Source organism: Gorilla gorilla, chromosome 23 (assembly GCF_029281585.2).
Source record: "Gorilla gorilla gorilla isolate KB3781 chromosome 23, NHGRI_mGorGor1-v2.1_pri, whole genome shotgun sequence".
NCBI classification, from domain to species: Eukaryota; Metazoa; Chordata; class Mammalia; order Primates; family Hominidae; genus Gorilla; species Gorilla gorilla.
In genome coordinates this window covers 24,063,012-24,084,541 of record NC_086018.1, presented here as the reverse complement: position 1 = coordinate 24,084,541, position 21,530 = coordinate 24,063,012, and the positions used below count along the sequence as shown (strand labels likewise).

The following is a 21,530-nucleotide window of genomic DNA, read 5'->3' as shown; positions in this document are numbered from 1 at the left end:
TCTGAGAAAAACCAGAGCACAGGTGAGGGCTGAGGGAACAGAGGGCAAAGAGGAGGCCCAAGTGGAAGATCAGATTATGGGCCAGGGCAGACAAATACCCAAAGTCAGCCCCAAGGCATGGGTGCAGCAGAGGCTTAAATATGGCCCATCTGTAGGCAAGCTCGGTCCTTCATGCTGAGGAGCAAGTGTGGGTGAAGATAAAGTCCTTACAGGTGTAGAAGGGTACAGGCATGCACAGGTTAAACCCAGGCATATCTTGACCAGTAGAAAATCAAGCCAAGACTTTAAGAATGTATTGTATGTGTATATGTCTGTGGATATGTGTGTGTGCATGTTTACATTTGTGTATGTATGTTTATATGTTTCAGTGTCTGTGCATTTACCAAACAGCATATGAAGTGGCTCTCAGTCTAAGACACCCCTGACACATAGTGGGTGATCAATAACTGCTTTGCTGAATGACAGTAAAGTATACTGAGTACAAAGCTATTATTGTCTATAAAGTTCATAAGCTAATGTTTCTCTAGGATCAGCAAACAAAAAAGATGTTTATGCTGACTTGACTATCTCATCTCAATGGTTTGTTAATTCATTCAATTATTGTATTATTTTCTAATCTAAGCACCTACTTCATGCTCCGTGCTCTGCTCCTACTGAGCATATAGAATAATGAACAAGACAGGCACATTTTTCCTGGAGTTTATGGATGAGTTGGGGAGAAAAACACTAAAGATATGTTAATTGTTTAACTGATGGCCGCTGTCCTTATTAGGGACTGTTAGTTCATCTTAATGGAGTTGGTTGGGTTTGCAAAGAGAGAGAAAATTTACTTATGTCCACCATATTTAAAGCATTGTCTTTAGTATAATGGATCCTCCTCCCCCCACAAAAACTACTCTTTAATGTCTTAAGATGCCATAATAGGCTTTCAGCTAACAAATCAAGAAATAAATGATTAGGAAAAAGAAGAGCTTTAATTGCTATCACACTATTTTTAGTTCTTAACCCTTTATGGTTTGAGCTGGAATCTATAGTCACAGTTTCCCCAGGTGACAACTGGGAAGCCTAATGGTCGAAGGAAAACATAGACATTCCAGCAAAGTGGTGTTTAGTGTTGAGGGGCAAACTTTGGATTTTGGGGTGGAGTCGTTGGGATGGCTGAAAAATGGGAAATAGAGTCAGCTCCATGTCGATCAGAGATGGAAACCAGCTAACCATCCCTGTCTGATGTGCAAAGAGACCTGGACCTGAGTCAGGCATCTCACACTCAAGCCCTGACTGCCCCCTCTGGCTACCTGATATGGGGCACTTTGGGTCATTTTGTATTCTTGGCCACCTGGATGATCTCCTCTGAAAAATGGGGCTAATCACCTTCACCTGTTGAGAGGGTGGTTTGAGCATCACCAAGATTGTTCGTGGAAGCTCTTTTCCAATGTTGAGGGGCGTTCAGCATATGACGTAATATTTTCATTGTTCTCTTCACGCATCGGGTTCTTCTCATTTCTGCCACTTGTTTACACCTGTATTCTTGGCACTTCTGCCATTCCACATGAGTAATTTCCGAATGAAAACTGCTTCTCAGCTGGAAGGCCTTGGAGTCTCTCATTTATTAATCTGAATATCATTCAAGTCAACATATGTTGTTTTCTAGTTGCACCAAGTAAATCATTCCAGGGCTGGAATCAATGATCTTTGGTGTTGGAACGGTGTAACAGCAGAGAAGATGGAAATTTAGGGCACATGTAGAATCATGGCATAATTTAAGAAGAGGCACAGGGCTGGGTGTCCATTCCCTGAAGGCCCCATCTCATGGGTTCACACAAAACCAAGATCCAGGATGTCGAGACTGCGACCTGGCTTTGGAAAGATGAATTATGGATGGAGGCTACCCTGTGTTCCTGTCCTGCTCCATCTGTCTTCTCCCGTTCAAGCCCTGATTTCTACATGGCCTTTTCTCTTCAGGGGACCTTGAGTGGTTGGGACAGAATACCAAGCACAGGGCTTGGCCTTGGGGATTGCATTCTAAGGATTCAAAGCCAGCAGGGGGATTCTGACCCAAGGCAGCATGGCATGTACTTTGAGCCAGAAGAGGCTGTGTTTTCTCCATCTATTAGCCAGGCATATTTTATTCGTGAGAGACAAAAGGGTGACCTCAACCTACCTTAAGCAAAAATAAAATTATTAATAATAGTAAAATTAAAATGGAGTGGTAGGATTTATTAGCTCATGTAACTAGGGAGTCAAAGGAATGGAACCAGTTTCTGATTTGACTGGGTCCAGGGGCTCAGGAAATATTGTCAGGGTTCTGCTTTCTCTCTAGCTGTCAATTCTGTTATGGCTCTTGGCTTGGTTTCTATTCCAATAGCTTCTCCATACCTGATAGCCATTAGACCCCTGGCCCACTATTATTCTAGCAACTCAATACCCCCAGTGAAAGAAAGAACAAGTTCTCCCTGAAATCCTTGTTAGAAAAGTCTCCCTAAGGACTCTGGTTGTCCCAATTTAGATACCTTCCCATCCTCAATCACTGTGGACACAACTGGATGACATCACAACTCTGTTGTTGAAGATGATGGCAGGAAGGTCAGTCCCACCCATACCAGATGGAAAAGGTCTCTGACTCAAGAGAGTTATCCTGTCACCAGAAGAAGGGGGTAAGAGAAAGATGGAATCTGGACAGACAAAAACAACAAATATTCATCATATCATATAATGTTTCATGGGTCCTAAGCCCCATGAGATGATCCCCACACAGAGAAGTAAAGTTCCATGCTCAAATTAGTTTTGAAAACACTGCCGTCTCAATTGCCTCTTATTTTAAAGGCTCTGAGAAGTCCTGTATTGAAGAGACCTCTTTTAATTTGTTTAATCCAGTATTTTCTTAAATGTTCTGACCACTGATTTTTTTTGTTTTTCAGGATCAATTTTTAAATCATGGAAAAATGATGGGCTAGGAAGGGCCAAGATTCAAATGTTGAGAGCATCAAAGCCAAACAATCTGTGGTAGGAGTGAGGTTGGAGTTATTATGCTAGGCTGGAGTTGGGCAGAGGTGTGTTGGGAGTGTGAGCACTGTGGAAACAAGCAAAGAGCATCAGAAGAATGACCTTTCTCGGTGGTAGATGACCTTTCTCGGTGGTAGATGACCTTTCTTGGTGATAGATGACCTTTCTTGGCAGTAGGGGCACAGGAACTGAGAGCTATGATAGTGCCACCTCCCTGGGGTCCCATCTCACTGTGAGCAGCAGAGAGATATTTGAGGATGGAGATGGATATTCATCTGGTGAGTCTAGAGAAGCCCATGACTGTAGCAAGGACTCCTTAGCTAATGAAGCTGTCTGCTCCAACAATTTGGAAGAACACAGCCACCCAGTATTCAAAGCAAAACTCCAACAGCCCCATCAAGGTAGAAAACAGAAAGCAGACCCTAACAGGACTTTGGTGCTATGGCCAGGATTCAGGGTCAGGACCTGGACCTGTCAGGATCCAACCAACAAAACAGAAACAAATCTATGGATTTAAAATCAGGAATTTGATAAAAGAAACTGGTTATATAGGGGATGGAAGGGCTGAGGAATTTACTAACAACCATGAGATATCACAGAGAACAGTACAGCAGGAAGCTCCTACCACCTCCTGGCTGGAGGGTCAAAGGACAGTGTTACTGGAGTCCAGGGTCTGGGGCTCCTCAGCAGAAGCTGGCACTACAGGGGGCCAAGCCAACAGTAGCTGGGGCTACAGAAGGTTCACAGTTGCCACTGGAGATGCTGACTGAATTGTGTGTGTGTGTGTGTGTGTGTATGTGTGCACACATATGTATATGTGTGCATATGTGGTATGTGTGTGCATATGTGGTATGTGTGTATATGTGTGTTCATGTGTGCATATGTGGTGTGTGCATGTGTGTGTATGTGTGAATGTATGTGTGTATATGTATGTTTGTGTATATGCGTATATATGTAAAATTGTGTGTGTGTTTGTGTATATATGTATATGTGTATACTGTGTATATGTATATATGTATGCATGTGTTTATGTGCATATATGTGCATATGTGTATATGTATAAATGTATGCATGTTTGTATGTATGTGTATATGTATATATGTGTGCATGTGTGTATGTATGTACATATGTGTGTGTGTAGTGTGCATGTGTGCATATGTATAAATGTGTGGATGTGTGTATATGTATATTTGTGTATATGTGTATGTGTGTATATGTATCTGTGTGTGTATACATGTGTGTGTGTGTGTGTTTAATCTTGTCCCTCTTTAGTCTACTGTCAGTATCTGCCATTGCTGAATCCAGACAGAAGCCAGTTGACCCAGGAGCCTCAAACACACCTGTGGGAGACAGCTCCTTTGCAACTTCCTGCATTGCAGAACAGAGCAGGGAAAAGGTCAGGAGGTCACGGACCAGCAGAACCCAGCTTCAAAATACAAGGTTAGGTGGTTTCTCTGATATTTCCTTAAATCAGGGGTTGGTGAACTTTTTCCTATAAAGAGCCAGGTAGTACATATTTTAGGCTCTGTGAGCCATTCAGGGTATTTGGTCTCTGCTGCAGCTACTCAAATCTTCTGTTGTAGTTCAAAGCAGCCATAGACCATATGTAAACAAATTATATGTTCTGATGAAACTGTATAAAAACAAGGAGTGAGTAGAATGTGGCCCACAGGCCATAGTTCCCTGATCCCTGCCCTAGAGAGCTCACTAAAGGACGCTGGGGATGTACGAATGCTTTACTTCTTTCAACAGGAACAGAATCCTGTACTGCACTGATCACAAGGCTAATAAAATAATCATTTAAAAGAAACATTTTTATGCTTAAAGTTGTTTCCCCAGAATTCTGACTAGCAAAGTCTGTCCTCAGCTGTCACAATAATCGACCACATTATTCTCACATGTGTCTTTAGGATATGCCAACATGTTGCAACCTAGTCCCATACACCTTCTCCAGCCTTTCCCAGGACAGCATGCAATTTCTTCTTCCAAGAGCTCCAGGCACGAGGGAAATTTGAACAACAGGGGGTTGATTTTGAATTGTACGTAATTAACCACAAGTCAAGGGCTGATCTCTCATTGCAGAAGCTAATTCTGTCTGTGGAATTGTGAGACTAATTCTATACAATGCATTCTTGGGGTTAGAAGATCGAGTTTGGGAAGCAGTGGCAACATGTTCAAGTGGAAATTGATCCAAAGTGGTGCAGACAGCTGCTTAACCCAGGAAGACACTGTCCTCTTTCCCAAACTCAGGGCATCCTCAATGGGCACCTGAGCTTCCCTTGCCTATGAAAGGGGCTTGGTTCTAAATTTTGACACATTCCTGACATAGAATTTCTCCCTTGATGAAAAACTTCTCTAGAAAACTCTCATTTCTTAGAATTCCAAAGTGGAAATGCTTATCCTGGCACTTGCATAATTCCTCTTTTCCCACCCTGGAGTTGGGCTGTTCTATACTTAATAACTCACACAATCTCCATCTCATTCACTCCACATTTGGGTCCTCTTCCTTTAGTTCTTTTGACTCCATTTGCTAATGCTTCCAAGATCCATCATCCCAGTAGCCATTGCCTTTAAAGAGGTAAAGTAACAAGCAAGATGACATAGACTTGTTTGGCTGGAAGAGTCTTGACAGAATTTGCTGACCACGTGGCATTCACCACTTCTGGGAGTCAGAAAATGTCCTTGTCCAAGTCTACTTCAGAGTGGGAAACAGTCCCAAAGGTTTCGGGAGGGTCTATATTATATTGTCCTTTTCTCCCAATTCTATAACTTTTTCTTTTATCATGGTCACTTATTTTAAAAAGGTGAAGAGGCAAAGAGAAGAGCTATCTTACTCACAAGTGTTGATATGCAACAATTAATACTTTTAACCTGCTCCTTCCACCCTTAAATCTCAGATTTGTCCATGTCTTAGTCCATTTAGTGTTGCTATAAAGGAATTCCTGAGGCTGCGTAATTATAAAGAAAAGAGGATTTTTTGACTCATGGTTCTGCAGGCTGTACAAGAAACAGTATCTGCATCTGGTGAGGGCCTCAAGCTGCTTCCACTCATGATGGAAGACAAAGGTGAGTGTGTGCAGGGATCCCATAGTGAGAGAGGAAGAAAGAGAGAGAGGCAGGGGAGATGCTAGGCTCTTTTTAACAACCAGCGCTTGCAGGAAGTAATGAGTGAGAACTCAGTCATTACCATGAGGACAGCGCAAAGCCATTCATGGGGAATCTGTCTCTGTGACCCTAACACTTCCCATTGGGCCCCACCTCCAGTTTTGGGGATCAAACTCAACATGAGATTTGAGGAGACAAACATTCAAACTATTGCAGTCCCTGAAGCACAGTGGATACCGCATTCTCTCTCAGCTATCAATCTTAGTGTCCCTCCTTGTCAAATTACACTTCCACCTCCACCCTCAGCTTCATGCACTCACACATTTCTCTTGAGTTAATGCCTTCTCCTATTGACTGGCCCTCCAGCAACCACCTTCTCCCACTCACATTCTCACATCCCGTCCCCTCAAGGTGGTCCCTATCCCTACTCTCATCCTGGTTGATCTTGACTTTGTGAGCAGGTTATCAATATCAATTCATGATATTGCCTGTCTCCAAAACTCACTGGTATTAGAAGTTGGTCTGCCCTAGGACTTTGAAATAAATTACTTTGGACTGAAATAATTTTCTGAAAGTGACAGCATTTTTGAAAGCAGATATTCATTTTGTGCTTGTTTTACATCATCTTGAGGACCTTGAACAGTGTTGCATATGGTGTCAACAGTGAATAAGATTTATCTCATTTGCCAATTCTAATTGATTGGGAGTGCCTGCATGGAGCCACATCCAGGTTCAGCAGGAAAGATTTCCATGACTGATTAGTAATGTCTGCCATGGCTATTTGGTTATAAGGGTGATGACATGCTTGCTACTTATCTGCTCTCCCTCTGATAGGTGTTCAACTATTGCTTGCTGAAGCTGAGTGTGACATAAAGAGCTCAGAACCCAGAATTTTAAAAACTAGCATTTAAAATTAGTGTTACTGCTAATTAGCTAGGTCGATACTGAGCAAGTTTCTAGCCCTCTGTGGGTCTCCATTATCTTAACTATTAAGGGAAGAGTTGAGACCAAGACAACAATACTTAACCTAAAGCCTCCAACCTTGCAAAAGCTTGTGAAGAAATTGATGGGCATTCCCCTAAATGAGTGTCAATATTTCAAAAAAACTAATAGAAAAACTGTAGCATGGTTAAGAATAACTTTGTAAAGGCAATGTCCTTTTGAAGCTAAATCCAAAAAAAAAAAAAAGTGACTTTGCAGTCAGATAAATCTGAGTTTTGAACCTAGTTTGGTAAGTTACAGAACTCCTCTGTGCCTCTGTTTCCTGAACTGTGAAATAAAGACAACTTTATGACAGTCTCATAAGGATTAAGTAAGATAAGCATTGTAAATCCCTCATCTGGGCTTTAGTAAGCACCCAATAAAATCATATTATTATTGATATTATGATTATTTTAGATGAGACAGGCCACTTATCTTTTAGAGGCATCATATTAACTGAGTGATCATTCGTTATATAGATCCGTGGTTATTCTGTGGGAAACATATCCTTTTTTTTTAGATGATCAGAGCAGTTTAGTTTGCTGGCTGCATCCTTTAGAACAAGGGGCCCTAGGGAAAGAGGGGAACATATCAAAGAGTCTTCTGATGTGGAAAAGGCCGGGAACCCAGGGGACGGTTGTCCTCTGAAGCCCTTTCTTATTTTGAACGTCTGCACTCCTCCAAATGCCAGAAATGTGTCTCTACAGGGCTTGGTACACAGGCAGCTTTCCTGATGGGAGGTGAAGCCATTCTGAGATTTTCTGTACTATTCTGTGACTCAGTGTACAGTTCACGTCCCCTGTCGGGCCAATTACCGACTTAAAATGTTGTTAGGAAAAGGCAGGCACGTTCATTATGTAGCAGTGAGCGCTCGGGCCCACTGGTTTTCTATTTATGCTGTTTGAAAAAGCCATTCTTTCCTAGTCCTTTGAATGTGCATGTCACCAAAAGGCTCCCAAATCACAGATTCTTCCCATCTCCCATTTCTCTGCCCACCCATCACCTTCTTCCACTCTGCAGGGGTCGGGCAAGACAGGAATTGCAGGGAACGAAGAGCTGAGTAGGAGTGGATGTTGTTGTTGGCAGAAATGTTACTTCCTGTGAGAAGGAAGAGAACAGAATAAAATGAGGCAGGAATTAATTGATCAAGTTAGATTCTTGTGGCTCAAATTGATGGGAGATCACAGGATGCCATACCTTGGTTAATTTCAGTGAAGAACTTGAAACCATCAAATAAACCAACAGGTCTCCTTTGTGGAAGGTAGACAGGACCAGGAGTGAGGATACCTGGGTTCTAGTTAGGGCCCGTTTGACCTTGAGCAGGCCATCAAACCTCTCTAGCTTCCAACCTTTTCTTCTGCAAATTGAAATTGATGGATAAGATTTTCATTATGTTTCCATCCAGCACCTATAATTCATGGTTATTTTATTTTATGAACTGAAAGTGGTTGAGAAACTGAGTTCCTTGGAGGGTTCCTATTTTGGCTTTATATAGACCCAGTCTCAGTACTTACAAGAGCTCAACCAGCTACGGCTGAGGATTTCAAAAATTTGAATACACTTTGGATAAATCTATATTTGTTGGAGGACAGAACTTAAAACTTCAGCAACCTGGAATACTATTTATTCATCCGGTCAATTAATCTTTCTTTAAAATTCTGTAATAAATATTTTATTGCAAGAAATACATACATAGGCACTTTTTTTTTTATTAATCCAAGTCTGCTATCAATCAGGAAACAGATTAATGCTTTTGCTTTGCTTTTCCTAAGCAAGCAGAATGAGCTCATCTCAGGCGTAGGATTAGTTCCTCCAGCAGTGTGAAGTCTTTTCTGCATCTTCAAGCCAGTTTGACATCTAAAGTCCTTGCCTCATTAGGTGCCTGCTGTTTAGTAAACCAGTCTTTTACTGTCTCCTACACTGGCTCTCCTAATTTTGTTTTTCTTTATTTTTTCTCTCTCTCTTTTAAAAAAATCACTTGCTCTTAAGTATAGGGCACAAGGTTTCCAGAAGGAAGCTTAGGAAGCCTAGATTTCTTGATAAGGTAAAATACAACTCCTGTCCCTCCTGCCTCTCCTCTTGCCTCATGATAAGCCAGAAAGATAAAGAGTTTCAAAGTGGTTTGTTCTCTTTTCAAACACCACTTTCCACGATGGCTTTTCCCCTCCAATCCAAAGGGAATTGTTTTCCTTTCTCAAAAGAGAAAGCACCCCCTTTTCAGGGAAGCCATCAGCATCCCAGTATTTACTGATTTAATATGACAAAGGTCTCCTTAGCAACCTCATTCTCACCGGATTAGAGTAGACAGGCCCTCTTCAATGCTCCAGGTCTTGCAAATCCCAGCCAAGACCAGAACATGGCTCTTTCCAACCTTGGTAAATGGAATATAATGAGGTTATACTTAAAAGCCCGAGATAGATGATAGTTTCTCCCCAAGTAACAAGGGAAGGTTGTCATGCTACAGAGTGGTCCTCTTTAACCAAGGGCTTGGTGGATAGAGGATCATATCAATCCCATCCTTAAATGAACTTAGTGTTTTAAAGAGAAAAAACACCGGGCTCTATACAATGCTTACCTCTCAGCTTTTGGTTGAAGCTGCAGATAATAATAAACAAAAGCTCCCAGTGTGGTGTCTGGCACACAGGAGGCAGTCACTAATGAAGCCTGAGGGGTGTGAACATCTACTAGACTGTGCTGTCTAAGAAGACAGGCGGCCAGTCTGCTTTACTCAGCATCGATGTTTAGCATGCTGTCTGATGCTTGAAAGTTTATGTTGCTTAAATGCACTTTATATCTGGGATCCTCAAGATCCCAGATGAGTTAAAAATCACATCATCACCCTATGTTTCGCAGATGAAAAGTGAGATTCAGAGGCACAGTCTCTGGACTAAGGTTCCACAGTCAGTGGCAGAGCCAGGCTGTGTCCCCAAGTCCCATTGACATTGGTGCCAAAGCTCTAGACCACTCTATTAAACCGTCTCTATAAACAGTAGCTCTTTCTCTGGGCTCTGTGAGGAAAAAATCAAGGCTCAGTTCCTCTCCAGTGCTCTCACCTCTGTTTATCAACCAACTTGGAAGAAGCAATTGCAATGAGGAGATTCCTCTCAAGGAACATAGTGTCCTTGTTGCTTTGAAATTTCGTAACTCCACCTCATCCCGTGCTCCCTGGAAGTTGCCTACAAATTTGAAGCCTGAATGATTCCAGGTTCAACACAGCTTGTTCTCGTTCACAGAGGAGAGCTCACTTTCTGATGCTTCTGTGACATATGTTTATCCAAATTAATCATAGTAACAGGGGATTGTACATCTCTGGCATGGGGCTCTGCTGCCTGGGCAGATTTTCTTGGCAGGGAAACTGAGCGGGCACACAGGACTTGCAAAAGGGGTGGGCTCAGAGCTAATTTAATTGAGCTCTGGTAAGAAACTGTCAGCCCCTTTCCACAGGGCAAGGATTATGGAATAAGAAGGAGGTAAAAATGCAGAAAGCAAGTGATACAACAGAACTCTGTCCTGGGGCTGCAGGATTTATTCATGGTCCTGGGACTCCTTGCTCTGGGCTGATGCTAAGCAGTGGCCTGAGAAAATAGCAGTCACCCAGACTAGAAACCCCAGAGGCATCCAGGCATCCTCTCTTTTTCTCAGCCTCCACATCCAATTAGTTTCTAGGTCCTTTCATAGCCCTTCCTGTTGGCCCGAGTTCACCCATTATCATCTCTTACCTAGACTTTTTCATCAGTGTTTCCATTGTCCGCCAACCCCTCCCAGTTCTCCTTTCTGTTGCATCATCTCTTTTGCAGCTGGTGTGATTTTTTTAGAAGGGAAATCTACTCAGAACCCATCAAAGATTTCTCACATCTTTATCATAAAACCAAATCTGGAAGCCTGGCATTCAGATTCCTTCATAGCTAGTCCGGGTCTGATTCTGTGGTCTCATCTCTTGGCACCCGGACTCACTCTCTTGAGCATCAGTAGACTTCCTCAGCTCCATGTCACTGGGTCTTGTTTCCTTTACCTACAAATGCACTCCAGCCCTGATCACCCTTATGCAATTCCTAGGAGTTAATGCTTCATTGTTTCCCAAGGGATGCAATCTAGCTCTCTAGGAAAATTTTTAGGCAACTATGAATTTGGGGTTCACTACCAAAGGGCTCAAACATATATTTGAGGACAAATTAAGAACACCCTTGCATTAATATAGATTACAGTAATAAGACGGTGACCAGGATGATAGGGGATTCAAGCACGGGCTTTTGAAATAGACATGGGTGTAAGTTCCAGCCCTGGCACCAGCCATGAGGCCAGGAGCAAAAAATGCTGAACCACTTTCCTCTGTTTTTTCCTCTGTAAAATAGGTATAGTAATATTACCTACCTTACTTTTTAATTAGGTAAAACATCTAATGCTGTATCTTTCACAGAAATGTGTTTAACAAGTAGTAGCAGTGATGATGAGGATGGTTGATGATGATGACAGTGATATTAGCATAACCCAAGCACATTTTGGAGTACTACATGGTCCAGTTTTGGAGGAACGTGACATTCAAAGAATCAGTCTAGCAGCCAAAAGGCACTAAAAGGCATTTCCAATATTAATCTTAAAAAGACACCCAATTCGGCCGGGTGTGGTGGCTCACGCCTGTAATCCCAGCACTTTGGGAGTTCAAGGCGGGTGGATCACGAGGTCAGGAGATCCAGACCATCCCGGCTAACACGGTGAAACCCCATCTCTACTGAAAATACAAAAAAAAAATTAGCCAGGCGTGGTGGCAGGCGCCTGTAGTCCCAGCTACTCAGGAGGCTGAGGCAGGAGAATGGCATGAACTCGGGAGGCAGAGCTTGCAGTGAGCCGAGATTGCGCCGCTGCACTCCAGCCTGAGCGACAGAGCGAAACTCCGTCTCAAAAAAAAAAAGACACCCAATTCATAACTCACAACATATGTTTAAAGCCTCCTTTTCCAATACCTCTTATCCTTCCATACAGTAGCAGCTTCAAAGTGATTCCCTTCCTAACCTCTCCACAATTCTCAACTCTTAATCAAAAACTCAGCAAGCTGCCAACTTTTCCTCTTCTTTCTTTCTTGTTCTTTTCATCTGTGGACTAAATCTCTCCACTCCCACCCCTTGGTTTCTCACCCCTCATGAGTTTTCCTTTTTGCATAATAAATGTCTGGTGGGGATGATGGGAATGCTGAGTGAACAATGAAAACATTTTCCTTAGTAGGGGAAGGGAGGGAAGGAGTGAGAATATCCATCCATTAATCCCAGTGTTTCTGTTAAAACAGCAACAGGCCAACCTATAAAATGACACAAACACTAAATTGCTGAATTGCCACCATTATCTTTGGTAACCAGCCCAATAAATTGGGATGACCTTTCTTAGTCGACAAGAAGATAATGTATGAAATTATCAATACCATCTCAAAACAACCTGCAGCCAAGTTGGAGGGAATCCCATCCTCCAACCTGTGCCTTTAACCCCTAAAAAGCCAACCCACAAAACAGCCAACAACAGACAGTGGGGAGGTTTAGAATAGTGAAAAACCACACCCAATTTCCATTCCAGTAAAATCTACTAAAACAGCAAGAAGAAAAATACACCTTTCAACATAGCACTTGCCTTTAAAAATTCCTTCCACAAATGACCTCAAACATATATCCAAAGATGCATATGCAAGGATATTCATTACAACATGATAGAAGCAAAAGGCTAAAAACAATCCAAGTGTTCATCAAGGGGGACTGGTTAAAAAATGATGGTATATTCATGCAATGGCATATTATGGTGGTATTTTTGTGCTATACAGAAAGATCCTCAAAATATGTTTTTAAGTGCAAAAAGTAATGTGTAGAAACATTTATTTAATATGCTCAAATTTGTGTTTGTAAAATTCACACAAATGCATACATTTGTAAGACACATACCTTTAAAAAATTGTGCATTTTATATTCCTGCTTGTCCATGCATTAAAAATATATCAGGAAAGATAACAAGAAATCACTGGGAATGATTACCCATGGGGAATAGGGCCAAGGGTAGAAGTAGGAAGGAAACATTTTTCACTGCATGTCTTTTTATACTTCTTTTTTCACAGGCAAGTCTTACTTTATAATGAAATTTTTAGGAAGAAAATTGCACTCACTTGGAGACAGACTTGGATTCAAATCCCATCTCTTTCCTTATTAGCTATGTGACTTGGCAAAGCATTTCACTGCTCAGACCTCTGGTTTCTCACTGTAAAATGGTACCAGTTACAGGAGATCGAGACCATCCTGGTTAACACGATGAAACCCTGTCTCTACTAAAAATACAAAAAATTAGCCGGGCGTGGTGGTGGGTGCCTGTAATCCCAGCTACTCAGGAGGCTGAGGCAGGTGAATGGCATGAACCCGGGAGGTGGAGCTTGCGGTGAGCAGAGATTGCGCCTCTGCACTCCAGCCTGGGCAACAGAGCGAGACTCCGTCTCAAAAAAAAAAAAAAAAAAGGGACCAATTATACATATCTTCTCTGGCTGTGACACTATGTACCTAAAATACCTAGCATGCATCTTGTAGATAATAGGTACTCAATCAATTGTAGTTTTCTGCTTTGATCACTGTCTTGAAGTCTTACTTGTCATGTAAGTATTAAATATGTAACACGCGCTTTGTTCCTGCAGGTGACCTGTCTCCCGACCTTGCATCTTTATCTCCCTCTCTCTCAGAACCGTATCTATCCTTGAACTTAATAGCTTGTCAGGTTTACCTTCAATACTTGCTTCTTAACATCACTTGTAACTCTTTCCAGCAATTTTTCTCCCCAACCTCATCCAACCTTTTATCCTACAAATAGGACCTATTTGCTGGTGGACCTTCTCAGGGTCCCTCATCACTACTCATAAGCAACAATAACAATATCTAATATTTATTGGGCATTTTCTATGCGCCTGCCACTGTTCTAACATGTAATTCATCTAAATACCTGGGGAGGTAAGGACTCTTAGTATCCTCACTGTACAGATAAGAAAACTAAAGATAAAGCATAGTCGGGTTAAGAAAGTTACCAAGAACGGGGACGTAGCAGAGCTGTGTTGTCCTTCTGCCTTCCATATTCCTACGTGCCCTGTCAAGAAAATTCAGATACAGTAAGACCAGGAGATCCTCAGCCTATCAGTGCCATTTAATAATGATACATCCCCAGATCCTCGTCTGTTCAAATAGTTTTGTTATTCTCTTCCCTAACAACCCTCCACCCAACACCAGCAGAAGTGACTGCAGAAGGCAATCTTGAAACACTCCCCTAGCCCAGTACAGAGGCATGGCTGAACTCTGAGAACACTTCTGGTCTACAGTCTGTATATCGAAATTCCCAAGGAAACTACCTTGTCCCCGTGATGACAGGGCTTTCATTGAACACTGAACCCTGCACGACATACTTCCGGTGTGTAATTATGACACTGTCAGTGCATCTGTGAGTCTGTATCTGGCCACAGATAAATGGCTTCCTTTTCCCCACACTGCCAACTCATATTTAGGTAGTGATTCTGCGGGAGAAATTAATGACGGCTCATCAGTTTCCACGCACCCATTGCCACGGCCTGATGGGTGATGTTCACCCTGGTTTACTTGTTTTATAACTTAATTTCCTACCAGAGATAAATAGTGCTGTTTTTCTGAGGGCATTGCTTGTAAGAATTGAAATCAACTGAAGCGTTGACTCCGAATCACTTTGTAAGGACAGCTGTACTTTAAATTTTTAGAAGCTCCAGTGTATTGTGTCTACATTTTGACTTTGCAATGCAAAAGAAAGTATGCTATTATTTTGTACTTGTTGTATAACAGCCACTGTGTCCAGCAGTTAGCATACATTTTTCCGTTGAATTCTCAGGGCAGGTACTATGATTATAGATGAGGAAACAGTGGCTCAGAGAGGTAACATGATTTGCCCAAGCCCACTCAGAGGTGTGGTCAGGACACAAACTCAGGCCTCTGGAGTCCCGGCCCAGTGATTATTCATTTCTTCATTCAGTCACTCATTTATCCAACAATAGTTATTAGTATCTCCCAGTGCTGGGCACTGAGGATTCAGTGGTGAACAAGATGGTCTCACTTCTGTACTTATGAAACCTTTAGGACTGTTTTATCAAGAGCACATTATGCTTGCAAAATAACCATCACCTCTTATCTCCCAGGCACTATAAAGTTTACAAAATGCATTCACATCCATTACCTCATTTTGAATAAACTTACTGTACTCCCCAATGCTTAAATAAATGGCAAATAAGACCTGTGACTCTGGAGTAGGCTGTTACAAAAAGTATATCCTCTTCCACTCAATCTTTCCAAAATCAGACGCTTGTGTTTATTGTACTTGAAGCAATTGCATTGAAATTAAATTACCTTTCTTCTTTCATTCACTTCACCCCTGCTTTCTGTTGTTCTTAAAATGCTCCTTGGGTCTCTAGATAGATGGTTTCTGTTTTCCATTGCCATTGCATCTCAGATGAACAGGTGCTGGGGGCTGGTTGCCACTTCGGAGATCTTTAGGGTACTGTTTGACAGCTGGGGGCAGCCCCTGAGCAGTCAATCCCTGTCCTGGTAGTCTGCTATTCCCGTCCTACATTCTTTTTTTTTCAGATTTTAGAGGTTTTTAACCTTTATTTTAGGTTCAGGGGTACATGCGCAGGTTTGTTATGTAGGTAAACTCATGTCATGGGAGTTTGTTGCACAGATTATTTCGTGACCCAGGTACTAAGCCTAGTACCCAATAGTGTTGGCGAGGTTGTGGAGAATAGAAAACACTTCTACCACTGTTGGTGGGAGTGTAAATTGGTTCAACCATTGTGAAAAGCAGTGTGGCAATTCCTGAAAGAGCTGAAAGCAGAGGTGCCATTCAACCCAGCAATCTCATCACTGGGTGTTTACCCAAAGGAATATAACTCATCTGTCATAAAGACGCATGCATGCATATGTTCATTGCAGCACTATTCACAATAGCCAACACATGTTTTGTTTTTTTTTTAATAATGAGAGGAGATAACAAGCAAATACTCCTTGAGCATCAATTATGTGCTTATAGTCCTGTAGGTCAGCATAAAGAGTTGAGAGGTTTTGGCCCCAGGGTAAAAGGAAGCCACAGAATGGTGGGTTCTAGCTGTGAGAAGGTCTGGCATGTTCTGCGCCACTTTCATTTCTGCTGATGGAGAAAGACCCCACAGGCAGGTCACAGGAGTCATGCTCTGCACCCCACCCCCATTCCTCAGAATTCCCCAGAGGTCTTTAACCCCCAGCCACTAAAAACAATAATGGTAATAACAATGAAGGCACTATTTGTAAATCTAAAGCTTGATCTTGGGACTTGGAATCTGGGACTCCCCCACACATTTATCACATTGGTCTAGAGTCTGGGGACTCTTCAGTATATCTGCCAAGACTTTTCAGGGCAGTCTTTTAAAATTATATTTTGAGTTTCTGTTTCATGCCAGGAAAGAGTTCTTGTCCTCGTGGCTTTTACTGAGTAGTAGCGGAAACAGACAAAAACAAAACCAAACAAAAAAACACGCAGACCAATAACTACAGTACAACGTGTGATGCAGACCACATAGAAAATAAACAGTGAGTGGGGACTAAAGTAACCGGAGGAAGTCTACTCTAGACTCTGACAGCAAAGCACGTTGAAGCTGAGATGTGAAGGATGAGAAGGAGCCGGCCATGAGAATTCCAATGGGAAGAGCATTCCACACACAAGGAACAGCATAAGAGAAGGATCAGAGGTAGAAAAGAAACTGACAGGCAGCCAGTGTGGCAGGAACTGAAGAATGAAAGGAACATGGTGTTAGATGTCAGAGGGGGTAAACAGGGACTGGAGCAGATCTATGCAACTAAAATAGAATGCAAGCCAGAATATGTTTAACATTTCTAGATATTCAAAAGAATATAAATAACCAATAGAAATTAATTTAAAATATTTAACCCAATATAATGAAATATTTTCAAGTTATTTTATATATATACAATTATTAATATGATTTATTTTACATTTTTTATATCATGTCTTTGTAATCTGATATGCATTTTATGCTTACAACATATCTGTTTGGACTGGTCACTTGAAACTTTCAGTAACTGAATATGGCTAGTGGCTATCTTATTGGACAGCACAAGGATAGATCATGGTGGTAACCGGTTATATTGGCGACACCTCCTCCAGACCTCCCAGTGAACTACATCTCTCAATAGTCATGCCTTTTTGTAGCATCCCCCCTAAACATACATACAATAAAAATGGGCCAACTGGCTGGGCGCGGTGGCTCACGCCTGTAATCCCAGCACTTTGGGAGGCCAAGGTGGGTGGATCACGAGGTCAGGAGATTGAGACCATCCTGGCTAACACGGTGAAACCCCGTCTCTACTAAAAATACAACAAATTAGCCGGGCATGGTGGCGGGTGCCTGTAGTCCCAGCTACTCAGGAGGCTAAGGCAGGAGAATGGCGTGAACCTGGGAGGCAGAGCTTGCAGTGAGCCGAGATCGCGCCACTACACTCCAGCCTGGGTGACAGAGCGAGACTCTGTCTTAAAAAAAAAAAAAAAAAAATGGGCCAACTAATAGAAGGCGGTAGAAGTGATACCACATAGTTTCCAAGACTTGGCCTTTGGAGTTCTGTAACCTCCCCTTTCACCTCTTGTAACTCTTGCACTTGGGCTCAACCACCACGGTTGGAGGAAGCCTAAGCAGTCATGTGGAGGCAAACCCATGGAGCAGAACTGAGGTACCCACCTGATGGCCCCACTGGATCTCTGACAGCAACCAGCTCTAACTACCAGCCATGTGCATAAGGTGATATTGGAATTTCCAGCTACCCCAGTGGGAAATAATATTATTTTAAGCCCTTTGGTGTTGGGGTGGTTTGTTTCCTGATAATGGATAAGAACAACTCATGGTAATAATTTTGTTTTTATTTGGAGTGACATAGGGAGCCACGGAAGAATTCTGAGGGAAGGAATGTCTTGATTGGACTTCATTTTTAACAAAATCGCTTTGGCTATTGGGCTAAGAACAGACAGCTAGGGGCAAGAGTGAAAATGTAGAGCTAAGTAGGGGATGATCACAGCATCCAAGCAAGAAATGCTGGTGCTCTAACAAGAGTGGCAGTGGTGGGAGCAGAGGGCAATGGACCTATTTGGATATTTTCCTGGTAGAGTCAAAAGTCCCACTGATAAGATTAGATAAAGGAAGCAAAATGGAGAAGTTGAAGAAATGTAAGGGAAATACTTGGGAGGTGCCCTTGAGGACATTTCTGAGGCTTTCACATCTGTCATGGTGCCTCACTTTAGAATAATTCTGAGTTAGTGCAAGTTAGAAGGTGAAATTGCCTTCTCTCCCTAGAGGCCATTATTTATGGTATTTCCCCAGATTCAATGAGCACAGACAACAATGCTTACCCTCTGCCCCCAAATCACAAGTGTCTAAGCGGATGAGCATGAATAAGTAACAAGTATCCTAAGGTTTTTTTGACAGTTGCTGTATTTTAGTGGCTGCATAAAATCTCCCCCATCCCCTAACCCTCAACAGCTGCTGGGACGCCACAATTGTGCTACTCAATACAAACTGATACTTACTGAAGTCATAAGCACAGATACTATTAAATGGAAATGGGTTGCCTAGCAGAGTCAGGCACATATGCAATTAATAACCACTATTTATTTATTCAGCAGTAGCAGAGCCTCCATTTTTCCCCAATGAGAGGTGAAATGCCTGTCAGTTGAGAGCAGAACTAACTCATTGTATCAGTTACCTGTTGTCACGATAACACTACTAACAAACACTCACAGAAGCCCAGTGGTATACACGGGTAACTGTTTATTGCTCATGTGCTTGGAGTTGTTGGCTAGGTGGTTCTGCTCTGCTCTGCTGGTCTTGGCTGGGACCTTTCACCTATTTGCGGGTGGCAGTCTTGAAGGTACATTGCTTGCATCTCACATCAAAAAGAACTTTATGTTCAGCTGCAAAAGCCGCAGTTACTTGACAGCTTCAAGTTGCTACTCCCTTCAGAATCTCCCTTGGCTTTCAAGCCAAGGCCCCACAGTTGGGGTGCAGCCCTTGGATAATGACTTAACAGAGCAGAGTGCCAGAACCTGGCTGTCCTGCCCAATGCTTGATTCCTATATAGGAAAGTTTTTGCTCCAGAGCTCCCTTTTGGGTTGGTCAAGACTTTGTCCAATATGATCATGATCTTAGGCTCTCTGTCCAATCCTGTTTCTCTTCCCTCATTTCATATAATAGGTATCAGATGGACATTGAGGTCTAAAGCCTTTCCCTGACTAATTCTGCTTCTGTCACCTTTTGTCTTTCACCGTCTTGTACTCCTAGCTCCATCTACATGTCTGTTTCTCGGATGACCCAGCTGATACACTGGAGGTTGGCTTGCTGGCTATTGGCAGGTCTTGAATGGCCTTGGCTAGGATGTCTGAAGTGACTCAGCCATGCTCCAGGTGACTCCCATGAACCAGCAGGTCAGCCCAGGTGTGTTTCCATGGAGATGACAGAGACACAAGAGAGCAAGCAGAAACGTGCAAGCCCTCTTGAGACCTGGGCTTAAAACTGATATACTGTGTATTCTGCCTCATTCTGTTGGCAAAAAAAAAAAACAAACAAAAAAACCCAGTCACATAGGAAGGAAATACTCTGCCTTGATGATAGGAACTCCAAGGTCACATGACAACCCAAGGGCATAGGGAGAGATGAATTACTGGGGCCATGATTACAATTTGCCACACTCATTGCCATTGGACAAACCATCTCAACAATAGGCATTCCAGCCTCTGCACCTTCACCCATGCATTTCCTCTCCCTAGAGGCCTTTCTCCTTATACTTGAATATTTGCATTGTACCCAGCCTTCCACAGCTATCCCAACCCTCTTCCTCTGTGAAGTCCTTCCTGGCTACAGTTGCTGTTTTCTCCACGTGAGAACTGAGAGTCTTCAATGTGATGGTCAAATGCAAATTCAGATGCAGTGCTTCCTGGCTCCAAAATGAATGGTAGGCAAGTATTTATGGAACAAAGAAGTAGATACATGAGTGAAACTCAATAAGAGACCTAAATGAAAGTCATCCTATGTGAAAATGGAGATAATGTTTGTATCTTCTTCATAGACGTGTCAGGGAGAATTAAATAAGACACTCCACGTTAAGCACTTAATATGTCCCTAGTATATTATAAGTGATCATAGATCTAAGTATAAATTATAAACTAAAACAGAAAAGATGCTGGAAGAAAAAGATGAGAGAGTATCTCAGTGACCTTTTGAGAAGGCAAAGATTTCTTAGAAAGGGTTTAGAAAGCATGAATCATGAAGGAAAAAAATAATAAACCAGCTTTACCAAAAATAAAAACATCTGCTCATCAAACTACATCTTTAAGAATACAAATAGGCAAACCACAGACTGGAAGAAAATATTGCAAAACATATCTCTGACAAAGAACTTGCATCTAAAACATATAAAGAATTCTTACAACTGGATAATAAAAAACAAGCAACTCAATTAACAAAACCTGAACAGACACATCACGCAAGAATATTATGCAAATGGCCAATAAGTTCTTGAAAATGTGTTCAACCTCATTAGTTATTAGAAAAATGCCAATTAAAAACACAAAAAGATACTGCTATACACCCACCATAATGGCTAAAACTAAAAAGACCAACATCATCAAATGAGGCTAAGGATGTGGAGGAGCTGGGATTCCTTTACATAGCTGGCAGGAATAGAAAAGGGCACAGTAAAGCCAGGTGCAGTGGCGTGTGCATGTAACCCTTAGGAGGCTGAGGAGCTCAGGAGTTCAATGCCAGCCTGAGCAACATAGTAAGACCCTCAACTCTAAGAAAAAAAGAAGGCCAGGTGCAGTGGCTTATGCCTGTAATTCCAGCACTTTGGGAGGCCAACGAGGCAGGCGGATCACGAGGTCAGGAGTTCGAGACCAGCCTGGCCAACATGGTGAAACCCCATCTTTACTAAAAATACAAAAAAAATTAGCCGGACGTGGTGGTGCACGCCTGTAATCCCAGCTACTCGGGAGGCTGAGGCAGGAGAATTGCAAGAACCTGGCAGGCAGAGGTTGCAGTGAGCCGAGATCGCACCATTGCACTCCAGCCTGGGCAACAGAACAAGACTCCATCTCAAAAAAAAAAAAAAAAAAAAAAAAAGAAAAGAAAAAAAAAAGGAAGAAGAAAACAGCAAATTCTCAAGAAATTGCACATATATCTACCCTAAGACCCAGCAATCTAGACAAATACAACTAGGTATTTATCCAACAGTAACAAAAACGAATGTCCATAAAAAGCCTTGAACACAAATGTTCATAGCAGCTCTCTTCATAACAATCCCAAACTGGAAACAGTCTAAATATTCATCTACAGGAAAATAAATAAGATGACTGTGGTATATTTAGACAATGAAATATTA

At 42.2% G+C, this 21,530-nt stretch overlaps 1 protein-coding gene across 1 annotated transcript in view; it reads right to left on the bottom strand.

The window, feature by feature from the left end:
* Nucleotides 1-7,520: 7,520 nt before the first annotated feature.
* Nucleotides 7,521-21,530, bottom strand: part of MYO18B (myosin XVIIIB) — a 315,850-nt gene continuing 301,840 nt past the window's right edge. The window contains exon 44 of the mRNA XM_055374078.1: nt 7,521-8,187. The gene's annotated coding sequence lies outside the window, so the exon portion shown is untranslated. The remainder of the gene's footprint in view (nt 8,188-21,530) is intronic.